This window comes from Astatotilapia calliptera, chromosome 12 (genome assembly GCF_964374335.1).
Source record: "Astatotilapia calliptera chromosome 12, fAstCal68.1, whole genome shotgun sequence".
Lineage (NCBI taxonomy): Eukaryota > Metazoa > Chordata > Actinopteri > Cichliformes > Cichlidae > Astatotilapia > Astatotilapia calliptera.
In genome coordinates, this window is record NC_137433.1 from 39,497,786 (window position 1) to 39,510,285 (window position 12,500).

Consider the following 12,500-nt stretch of genomic DNA (forward strand, 5'->3'; position numbering starts at 1 on the left):
AAATCTACCATTAATATATAATCTGTAATGCAATATAATATTGACTCATGTGTTCTGTAATACTTTATAAAAATTAAATATGTCCCATCCATCAGAAGTGCCCATCTCATTATGGCTGCTTCCAGGAGGATAATAACCAGTGTCAAGAAGCTCAAATGATGTCAAATTGCACTCTTAAACATAACAGTTCAGTTCACTGTACTCAAATGGCCTCTACAGTCACCAGATCTCAATCCAAAAGAGGACCTCTATGATCTCTATGGTGGATCAGGTGATCACATTACATGTTATGTGATCACCTGATCCATCATTCATTTACACACACACACATATATACATATACATATACATATACATATATATATACATATACATATACATATATATATATATATATATATATATATATACATATATGAGAGAGAAATGCTCTCTTTAGGGGTCACAACACCAGAGGCTCTGGTGTTGACCTCTGAGGTCATGCTGTTTTCTCCCTCCTTTGTCCAGTATTTCCTCTATCCCTCTTCTGCATATTCAATTCAATTCAATTCAATTCAATTTTATTTATATAGCGCCAAATCACAACAAAAGTCGCCTCAAGGCATATGTCTGAATCATCTCAGCCTTGTCTCTAACTTTCTCTCCATACCATTCAGCATGAGCTGTCCTTCTTGTATACTCATTTCTGTTTCCTGTCCCTCCTCCTGACTCCAGATCCCTGATGTAATCCCACCCTCACCTTGAACACATCCTGCACCACCCTCACATCCAGACTTACCTCATGCAGTACCACAGTTCCTCTCTTAGCATCCCATCATATTCTTTTGCCAGATCCACAAAGACACAGTGCAACTCTTTCTGACCTTCACTATACTTCTGCATCAACACACTCAAAGCAAACATCACATCTGCACTGCTCTTTTTCAGTGAGAAGCCATGCTGCTGCTCATGGATCATCACCTCTCTTCTTAACCTAGCTTCAACAACTCTTTCTTGGTGTGTCTCAGCTTTATCGCTCTGTAGTTACTACAGCTCTGCATATCACCCTTGGTCTTGAAAACTGGTATCAGTACACTTATTCATTCCTCACTCTCCAAACTTGTGTTAAACAATCTGGTTAAAAAGTCCTCTCTGGGAGTGGGCACGATACACGGAATCCAAATTACCATCAGGGTGTACACCTCACCCCTCGCGTGGTTGCCCACCTCTCAATTTTAAATACACGTAGACATTGAGGGCTAGCAGGAGGGACTATGCGCTTACCTGCTGCTCTCTGGCAGGTAGCTCCATGCCCTCCTGGGTTTTAAATGCACCTTAGAACACACATGCATCAACACTACAATAAGCGGGTGGAAGGAGGTTTGGAGTCTTCTCTCACCCCCGTTATCTGCGGCCTGCTGGAGCGGGGGGGCTAGGAGGAGGAGTTGGCCATCTGGAGTGTGGGGCCTCCCTGCTGCTGCGGAGTCGGTCTGCCTCTCCCCACCGCAGGGAAAAGGGTAACACCACCTGGGTCTGGGTGCAGTTCCCCCCTCCAGGGGCAAGGGTACCTAGACCCGGTTCGTTGAGTATGCTTGGGGAGTGTGATCGTGTGTACAGCGTCTCTTTATGTCTGTCTCCACGTTGGTTGAGTGTGAAGTGCATATGAGAGGATGAGGGGATGGGCGTCCAGGTACACACCGGCTCACTCCTTGGCGGCCGCTTATCGGGGCCTGGATCCTGGGGCTCGCTCGGGCCACTTCGGAGGTGGGGTGCCCCCGGCCTCTCAGCCTGGGGCTCGGTCACTCAGGCACAGCTGGCTGCCGGCGGAGCTCACGGGCGCGTCACTGCAACTCCCCCTGGCTTCTGCTCCGCGGCTGCTGAGTGAGCCCTCATCTGGGACTCTCCTCAGCTCTTACTGGGACAGTGGCGCGGCTGCCCCTCTGTTGGTCTTCCTTGGTCTCTTGTGTTCTGGGGGCCTCTGGATGTCTGGAGTTTTGATCTCCTCCATACCTGCTTCATGCCCTGGAGGACGGGGCTGTGGCCCCCCCACACCCTCTAGCAGATCATTACATGAAGGAACCTTTTAAAAAAACAAGCGCGTCCATTTACCGGTCGATCTACGTCCCTACCCTCACCTATGGTCACGAGCTGTGGGTAGTGACCGAAAGAACGAGATCGCGGATGCAAGCGGCAGAAATGAGCTTCCTCCGAAGGGTGGCTGGCCTCTCCCTTAGAGATAGGGTGAGAAGTTCGGCCATCCGGGAGGGGCTCAGAGTAGAGCAGCTGCTGCTCCACATCAAAAGGAGCCAGCTGAGGTGGTTCGGGCATCTGACAAGGATGCCCCCTGGGCGCCTCCTGGGTGAGGTGTTCCAGGCATGTCCCACCGGGAGGAGGCCCCGGGGCAGACCCAGGACACGCTGGAGAGATTATATCTCTCGGCTGGCCTGGGAACGCCTTGGTGTTCCCCCGGATAAGCTGGAGGAGGTGGCTGGGGAGAGGGAGGTCTGGGCCTCTTTGCTTAGGCTGCTGCCCCCGCGACCCGGCTCCGGATAAAGCGGATGAAGATGGATGGATGGAAGCGCGTCCATGCTCACAGGTGTACACACGGGTGATCACACCCACAAACTACACCCTTTTTGGCTCCTACCTCAAAGCACACTGTGTTCTGTTGATCCTATGTGCTGCACAATAATGTTTAATATTTAGTATTTACTGTCATATTCCCATATATCATTGTGATGTTGTTTATTCTATTACTCTTGTTCTCTTCTGCTTGTTTTCTTTTTTCTTTCTCAACAGGTGATCCAGGTGATCGATAGATGCATTTTTTTTTCTTTTTCTGCCCATTCTGTTGGTTTTTGTTTTTTTGCCCTTCTCCCCTATCCCTCTTCTCAGCTCTTTCTCTTTCTTTCTCCCCTTCTTTCCCCCAGTCAAGTCTGTCCCGTATTCAACAAGTGAAAATAAAATAAACAATAAAAGGTGAATCAAATGGACCATTACGGCAAGGCTGGGATGGTCAATTTGGTAAAGTAAATCCGTTGGGCATCTTTCTTTGCCTTTAGACAATAATTCTGATGGCAAAAGAGCCAAACGGGAAAGGCAAAAAAAAAAAAAAAAAGTCCTCTCTCCTCAACATCTCTATACAACCACAGATATGTCATGTGGACCAACTGCCTTTCCTCTCTTCATAGCTGCCTTCACTTCCTCCTTACTTATCCCCTGCGCTTCCTGATTCACTAACTTTCCTCCATCTGTCCTCAGTTTCTGTCTTTATTAATGTCTTCATTAATGAAGACAGTGAGAGAATACTTCTATCTTCCATCTTCTCAACACACTCTCTTCACCATCTTTATCCTTAATCACTCTAACCTGCTGCACATCCTTTTCAGCTCAATCTCTGTATAGCTAATTCATGCAAGTACTGTTCTCCTTCCTTAGTACCCAGCCTCACGTACAACTCAGTATAAGCTTTTTCCTTTGCCACCTCTATCTTTGCAGTTGGCCTGGCCTCCCAGTATTCCTGTCTACTTTTATCCATCTCCCCTGACTATCGCACTTTCTCTTAGCTATTCCTTTGAGGAACTACAGGAAAGTGTCCAATCCACCACCAAGTCTCCTTGTCCTCTTTTCTCTCTCCAAAAGATACACCAAACACCTTCTTTGCCTTTCTCTCACCATTTCAGTTGTATTTTTCCAGTCATCTGGTAACACTTCCCTTCCACCCAGAGAATGTCTACTCCTCCCTGAACTAACAACTGCACAACATTCTTCCTTCTTCAGCTTCCACCATTTAGTTCTTGTCTCTGCCTTCATTCTCTTCCTCTTCTTGACGTCCAAAGTCATCCTATAGACTAGTGTCCAATGCTGCATGGCTACATTCTCTCCTGACACCACCTTGCAGTCTCCTATCTCTTTCAGACTGACCCTTCTGTTTAGGATGTAAGCCACCTGTGTACACTTTCTTCCACTCTTCTACGTCACCTTCTGTTCCTCCTTCTTCTTGAAGTATGAGTTCACCCCAGCCATTTCCATCTTCCTAATTTTGACCTTGTGCATTTCTCTGCTTAACACTATACCTATCTAACACCTCATTATCTCTCTTTCCTTCACCTACATGGCTACTGAAGTCTGCTCCAATCAACACTCTCTACCACTTTATCAAACTAACTGCAGAATTCCTCTTTCTCTTCTAACTGACATCCAACCTTCAACCTGGTCTCCTGCACACACAGTAAATCTACCTTCCTTCTCTCCAGTCATATCAGCCAGCTCTCTCCCTTTGCCAGTCATAGTACCTCCACGCTCCTGCCTGTCCTTCTCTTCGACTCCTAACATGCTTCTCCCCTATATGCAGAAAAAATAATGTTTGATCATCATCAAAAGCCAGATATTTCAAAGTTTCATCTATGAAATATCTGGCTTTCCCATCATAGCAGATGAAATACGTATTTTGCATTAAATTGCATCATTTCGCCTCCTGAAGGGCTCGCAATGAGTCCACTGTGTGTATATATATGTATTTCTTTTCCCTATGGTAATAATACTTTTAGATAAATACTAAGTACTTTTCCACTACTGATGTATATAAAGTAAAATTAGGCTGTAAAGTTAAATCTTACTTTAGATAAATCTTGGTATGTGCTTTTATAATGTGTACTAAATTGTAGTAAAACATGTCAGGGTTCCTTTGTTTCATGTGTTCTGGCCAGTACACTAAGCCTGAGCCTGAGTGAGAGCTGAGCAGAGAATTGTAGCTCACTCTGCTCCCAACTTAACTGATGCCCTGCACCTCCCCCATAGCTGCTGCAGTGGGGGAGGGGCAGGTAAATGTTTCCAGCACTTTGGCAGGTCTGAAGGCAAAAGAGAGTCCAAACCAGGACTAGCAAAGTGTACCTAATATAGCTGTTTAGTGTGTGTGTAAAATAAATAAATAATATGGTAATGGCTCTTTCCACTACTGATATATATAAAGTTTAATTAGACTGTAAAACTAAATCTTACTTTAGATAAATTTTATTTTGTGATTTCATAATGTGTACTAAACTGTAGTTAAAATAAATGTCAGGATTCCTTTATTTCACATATTGTAGCCTGTAAATCAGGTTTGAGAGTCAGAGCTGAGGAGAAAACTTTGGCTCTCTCTGCTCCTCCATCAGTGACCCTCCCCCCGCGCACCTGCACTGCAGCTCTCAAACTTTTGCAGGGCATGTGACGTCATTCAGTCCACAGTCGGAGTAGCCGTTTAAGTGGAGCTCTGAAGACTGCAAAGCACGCTTTCTGCAGGTAAGATTTCACATTTTTGCTATATGAAAACTGTGCAAATGTTGTCTTTCTAAGAAACGAAAGAAAAAGGTATCTTACATTAAGTTTAATTTTTTTTTAACTTAATGACACGGCAGTAAATATACTTTTTTTAAATTGAACAATGCATAAAGTTCGTCTCAATCTATATTTTATTACAATTAACTATGCATAATTTTTCTTATAATTGAACATAGGAACAAAAACCGATTCCTTCGTGATATATTTAACACTAAATTTTATGCCAAACCTACCGTCCCCTCCCCCTCAATTTCTGGCAATTTTTATCTGTATTTCTCTTCAGTCTCGCTCTTAGAAATATAAAATTAACGTAAGAAATAATTATCGGATCTGGTTTTCAGTTTAAAGGGGAAAAATGTACGCTTAATTACAGTAAAAACATGATTTTTGCAAGAAAACATGAAGTTAGAGATTTTTCACGGTTTCAGTGAGTAAAAGTCTAAAATGAAAAATCCTATGCAGTGTTTTGGTTGCAGACCTGTGTGAGTTCCAGCCTTTTAACAAGACAGCTTGTTGTAACTTTAGTGCAGTTTGTTTGATAACAGCATTTGGATTATTTTGTAAGTGATTTAAGTGTTAGTCACATGTTTAGTGAGAGCTGTTAATTATAGATTTAATTTATTTAACAGGTATTTTCATTAGAAAACTGCGTTTCCCAGAATCCTTTGTGGTAGACAAAAGTTACTCTGGGTTTTTAGCTAGCAAAGAAAGTTTTGGGAAGCCATTATATGTTGCTCTGATGTCGAGCAGTTTATTTGTTGTACATTCCCCCTTTTGAAGCCTTATATAAAGACTATCGTTTCTCCAATTGATGTCCGATCCATTTTTTTGGCTAAGTGGATTCGCCACAACACAGCTTAGTGGAATGCTTTTTAATTCTTCACAAACTTTATTAAAGATAACAAGCGGCCAAACTGTGGTTTGTACCATTTTATTTAGGGTATCTCTTTAAGGCATTTTATAGCTTGACTGGGTTTTGTCCCCTTCTTTTTAAGTCACAATTTTAGCCTAGATTTAGTCGAAAGGCACTTTTATTCCGAGCGCTTTAATCTTTTGTTAAAACCCAACCTCAGTTGCCCAGCTATAACATCTATCAAGTTAGCATTTCAAAATATGTAAAGGAAACGACTGAAGTGTGACGCATGCGCGTAGCAATGCTTTAACTTTTGTTGTCTTAAAGTGTTTACAATCCAAAATGCTTGAAATCATTGTCCTCCTTTATCCATCAAATATAAACGTTCCCACGTGTTTACGCCAACATGGAGTTTTATGTTGGTGTCGATGTTTCAGTGACTGAGCAGCGTCTGTCCGTCCAGTATATTTACTGACGTAGCCGCACATCAGCATGACCCAGCTGAGCAGCGTGCTCCGTTTAGCCTCGTTTGTCTTATTCCTCTCATTTGTTTTTCACCGTCAAACTGGACAGAAGGCCTGGTGTTCTGTTGCTGAAGTGGGCTTCAGATAGTGTTTTTCTGTGGAACATCAAGGCTGTCATGTAGTATTAATTTGGCTATTCAAAGCAAATAATGTACATGCTTATACAAAATATAAGCCTTTTGTATAGTGTGTTATAATTGTGCCTTCCAACAATTGAAAGTGTGTTTATGTGTTGTCTCTTTGGCTGCTATGTTTTAGTGTTATAATAAGACTCACCTTGGAGGAAACAATAACATGCTGTCCTAATATTGCTTTATGTACAGAGAGTAATTAATAAAAGTATGTTAAAAAAGGAAATGATGTCACTCTAACAGTGTAGCCATCAGAAGGCATATAAGCTTTCCTATATGACACTCTGTTTTTTAAATGCCTAATACTACTATATCTAAAACGGGTGAAACGTTGTGATGCTCCATGTTTTTTTTTTTTGTTTTACTTTAAATTTGATAGAGTTGTAGGTCACAATTTTTACAGCAGGTTCACCTGCATGAGCGCTCACTGCTAAGACACCTGTATATTTATTGAGGTGAGCTACTGTAAATGAATGGGTAATGGGCTGCATCAAAACTGTTGGTGCACTTTTACTGTATCACCTCCAAGTCATTATTGACTGTAACTGGATTATTTAACTGTAACTGAGAAGTAACTTTGACTTTTGTCTTTGGTATTAGGTGAAGGAAGCCACGGCAGCAAGCCAAATACAGGTATGTGCCTTCTTATCGAATATTTGAACATGTAGTCTTTAATCGTTACTGAATCGTACGTAGGAGTGTCAAACAACAGACCAAACAACAGATACTACAAACTATAATATGCATTAAGAATCATTATCAGTTAAGGTGGGAATAGGTGATTCTTAGATCAGACGTGATTGTTTTCTAAATGTGATTCTTTGTTGCTTATAATATGAACAACTGCTGCTAGAACAATACTCATGTGCATCACATCGGCCCCACGTTCTGCATAAAATGTAAATAAAATAGGCATTGATCAGAAAATCATTTGAAGCCTCTTTACCTGAAAATGGCACAAGGACAACACATGGTTGAAACTCAGCATTTTATAATATAAATGATGTAAGCCAGATATGAGAAACAGTCCCAAACAGACAACAGAAACAGGAGACAAAGACAAAAAGTTGTTGAACGTAACTTTTGTTTGCAGCCTGTGTCCTCATTGCAGACCTGTGCAGTCCTCTGCAGTCTGATACCACGGTCATACCACAACATCTTATTTTACTTACAGCCAGGAATACACGAGCTCAGTGAAGTCTTATAACTTTAAAAACATATCTTTTCACATGTGAAAATTTTTGTTATTAAGCAGGTTGAAATGATGAGCAGATTTTCAAATGACAAATTTATTTGGATATATTCAATTTATTTATGCAACAGATAGTTTGATCCACTGAGAATTTATTTTACATTTAATTTCATGTATAACGTGTTTACAAACACCGTCTCATGGTATATAATCAAGCAATAGGACAAAGTCAGCATCACAGCAGTGGTATGTTTTAAAGAAATTTTTGGTTGATGATTTTAATAAATGTATTTTTCTGAAACAAATTTAAAAAAATGCTTATTAACCAGGTTTCCCACATGCTCAGTGATCTTATGGTCGTATTTAGTTTTTGGCTTTGTTAGCTTCCAGCTGGAAGCTGATGTCACTTAAATCCCTGTTTGGAGAAACAGCTTTTCCTGTTCAGGAGAGAACATGTAGAATTCCTTGCTAGAGGACCTCAAACTGAATCCTGACTGGCATAATCTTAAATTTAAATGGGCACTGGTTTTAAAATAAGATTAGTCTTCTATTCATGATCTCCTGCTTGTTGTTTTATGGTGCATTGTTAGTGTTGTGTACTTTAACCTCCTTGGACCTGATGTCCACATATGTGGACATCACATTTTGGGTTGTCTCGACCAAAATACTAAATTTTGCTCTACAAGGACATTATACTGCCACTGTTCTATCGAAATTTAAAACAAATGCCCTCGTATGTGGATCTCACTCCTCTCAGAAACAAGAGAGGTAAAAAAAATTCAGATAATTCTTTGTTTTTACATCAGGTCCCAATCAGCCCAAATAGCAAAGAGAAATTAAAAATGGCATGAAAGAGTTCAGGTCATAGGAGGTTAAAGCTCATGACAATAGAAATTAGCTTAGGTTATACATTTTACAGTAATGTCATGTTATAGACTTCTCTCTTCATAAAAAATGTCCAAATATAATTGTATCCTTTCAATATTTATTTCTTACATTGCAGACGATAACGTGGCGCTCGCATGCAGTGATAATGGCTGTTCTGATAGTGGTGGTAAGTGTTACCTGCTCACTAGTACAGCTGTTGGTATACTGCCTCATGAATAAGCTGCATTTTTGATAAACTGCTATGCAACTGCAAGTTATGTATGTGACATTGACTAATATTAGAGAGTGACGTTAACCTGTTAGCTTGGGTTCCTAATGGTAAAATGAACTGGGTGGCATGTTACAGCCAAAGAAACACACTGTTGGCCTAGTTCAGTGCTCAGTAGTCTATACAACAGATAACACTTGATCATGTACACTCACTCTATAGTGAGCTCTTTTATTACAGCAAGAACTAGACTCACAACACATGAAAAAAGGACATCTCAGAGATTTGTGGTTTTATCACCACGACCCAGATTCTAAATTAAAAACTGTTACATTTGTCCAGTGCATGTTTACACAAATGGCACCTTTGAATGGTTGTGCTGCATTGTTTTAATTATCTTAACTAAAAGAAGAGTAATTTCATTTCTAGGATGACATAGTGACACTTGGAGAAGTTAAGATTGCTTCTTTGCACGTTGTTGTTGCATCTTTGTTTTTTGTCATATTTGTCAACAATACTGTTTGTGTTTGAAGTTTTTTGTGACTCCAGATGGCTAATATTTGACATAGCAGCTACTCCGTGTCCCCCAGAGAAATGAAAAAGGAGGAGGCAGTGAGATGGATGAAGGTCAGGTTTTTTACAGAGTCATTCAGTACAAAAACACAGTGAATTAGGAAGATGTGGCACATGAATGTTTCTGTTTTTCAGGTGGAAGTTCTGAGCATTTCTCCTCTCAAAAGAGACCGGAGCCCACCAGTGAAGAGAGTTCAGATGTAGATGGTGAGTTTAAGCTTTTGTCTGAAATGTAGTGACACTGTTGTATGTATTCTACTCAAATTCTATTCCAGTACAATCTGCTTTGTACAATAACAGCTACCATTGTTTGTGTGTTTCTGTTTTAGAAGAGAGCAAGGAAGCAAGACTGGCTTTGAGGAAAAGGCGAAAAACCAAAGTGGCCAAAGCAAAGGGTGAGATGTTTTAAGCTTTAAATGTATTTAAAATTTTCTGTTTGCAGTATATGAATCAGGTTGTAGACATGACTTTATTTCCTTATAGTTTTGTCCTCTGTGGCAGAATATATGCCTACACAAACACAAAACTCTTGATAATATTGATCCAGAATTATTTTGTTGGTAATTAGAAAAATTATTGAAAATGTTTAAGTATTGCTTTACAGTAAGTTGAAGAGGAGAATTCAGAGGGGGTGGAGATGGGTGTCAGGGGTGATGTGTTATAAAAGGAAAGCAGCAAGAGGGAAAAGAAAGGTTTACAAAATGGTAGTGAGGAAAGCTATGACGATTTTCATTGGGAATGACCAGGATGGACAGGATTAGAAATGACTACATCATAGGGACAGCTCAGGTCAGAGGTTTGGAGACAAAGAGAGACAAGGCTGAGATGGTTTGGACATGTGCAGAGGAGGCTGCCAAGGGATGTTGATGATGGAGCTGCCAGGCAGGACGAGAAGAGGAAGACCTCAGAGGAGGTTCATGGATGTGAAGGAGGACAGGCAGAAGGTTGGTGTGACAGAGGAGGATGCTGGTATAGGAGGAGGTTGAGGAGATGATCCGCTGTGATGACCCCTAAAGAGTTCAGCTGAAAGAATGATTGCTTCACTTTTATTGTTACATTTATGATTTGTTAGGCTACCTATTCTGGTGAGTGACTAGTTTAACCTGCTGTGTTGCGTGAGTTCACACTTTGCAAGAACAGCACTACAAAACACATGGCAGGGTTCTGCAGGTCATTTCACAAGTCTGGAATTAAAAAAAAAAAATGCAGGCTGAAAATGTCTTGTTATATTATCATAGAAAATACCTGTTTAAGGTCCTATGATTTACCAATTAAAGACAACTACTTTATCTCAATGTTATTTTTTTTTACAATGCGTATTTTAGTTTCCACCAATTACACACACAGATGTTGTGTTTTAAAATCAAAATTTGTAAAGTGAACTAGATTGACAGTATGGACCATCATTTTCAGTGTGAGGTTTGTGAAAAGACAGCAAGAAACGGCAAGTACAAGCAACAAAGCTCATCGAGTAGACTACATTAGGCTTCAAACTTTCCTTTTTGCTAAAGCATATATTTCAGGCTGGACCAGGTGACCCTGAATCCTCCCTTAGTTATGCTGCAGTCTGTTTTAATATCTTCATATTTGCCTAATACTATACTTTTATCTTTTGAAAAATCAGCTTCTGTTTCCAGTACGCTTTTCAATAATCATTAGTGAACAGATGCTCACAATGCCACCCCTTTCATGCGACCATGCAGGTTAAGCTTTTTGTGACCACTTATCCAGATCGCCACTTTCAGGTTAAGTGAATCCAGATTATGGAAAGATAGCCTTGATGTGTTGAATGTGCTTTGTAGTACAGGCCTTATGACTAATGATAGACAAAACTTAATTCTGCTCTTTGGTATTGTATCTGTGCGCCAGTCGCAAAACTGTGACAGTTTGTCAAATAAAACGCATAAATTCAGATAAAATGAAAAGATCATGTCAATCAGTTATGTTTGGTTCTGAATCATGATCTAGGTAATTTGTTACATTGTCAAGGATATTAGCAATTGTATTTCATAATAAAAAAAAAATTGACTTAAAATATGTGATGTCAGTTAACTAGATTAGAACTACTACCAACAGCACAGGTTTTTTTTATTACTAGTACATCAGAAATATTTGCCTTATTTAAAACAATAGCAAATTATTAAAGTCTGACAGTTTTTTTGTTTTTTTACAAGAATATTGTTATGATGAATGATTTTAACAGGACTAATAACTAGTTAGCATCTTATTTTAAAAGGCTAGATGCAACATGTACCTTTGAAAACAAAATGTATAAAAGTAAATTGGCTGCTGTTTCACTCTGTAGGTATATTACTCAATAACTGATCTCATGTTTCTGTGAACTCAAAATACTTAATTTAAAAGTGCTTACTACATATCTTGGGTACAAAATGTTGAGTAAATTGTTGAACCTACAGTTTGGTTTGGCATTTTCTGTAAATATACACAAGCAGAACCCCATTTCAAAATCAAAACAAAAACAAAAAAACTACGGTTACATACATGTTGTAAAGTTAACAGTCCATGTTGTCTTTTGTGTTATTTGTAGAGATCCCCCGTGCGAAGGTCAAGAGGCCATGGAGTGAAGCAGAGAAGACGGCAGTGCAAAGACGGCTGGGAATTATGTAGGAAGCAGGAAGGTCATACTGGTACAGTTGTAGCCATCCTAAGCTTTACTGATTTTTCTTTTTGGCAGAAGTCAAAACAAACCGATCAAAGTTATTGATCACTATTTTAGTTGTAAGTCATTAGACTTAATAGTTGTCTTCATTGTTATAATAGCAATTATTATTCCTCTGGAAGGATGTTACATTGTGAAATAAACTGAATT

At 39.9% G+C, this 12,500-nt stretch overlaps 1 protein-coding gene and 1 long non-coding RNA gene across 2 annotated transcripts in view; both read left to right on the forward strand.

Moving 5' to 3' along the window:
- Positions 1–12,500, forward strand: part of slc18a1 (solute carrier family 18 member A1) — a 31,984-nt gene that overhangs the window by 3,058 nt on the left and 16,426 nt on the right. The gene's annotated exons all lie outside the window — the stretch shown is intronic.
- LOC145432257 (uncharacterized) overlaps positions 5,124–12,500 on the forward strand; it is a 7,390-nt gene continuing 13 nt past the window's right edge. Inside the window, exons 1-7 of the long non-coding RNA XR_013912538.1 lie at positions 5,124–5,262; positions 7,410–7,442; positions 9,005–9,055; positions 9,631–9,724; positions 9,806–9,877; positions 10,000–10,065; positions 12,219–12,500. The exon at positions 12,219–12,500 is cut by the window's right edge and continues 13 nt beyond it. This is a non-coding gene — a long non-coding RNA (uncharacterized LOC145432257). The remainder of the gene's footprint in view (positions 5,263–7,409; positions 7,443–9,004; positions 9,056–9,630; positions 9,725–9,805; positions 9,878–9,999; positions 10,066–12,218) is intronic.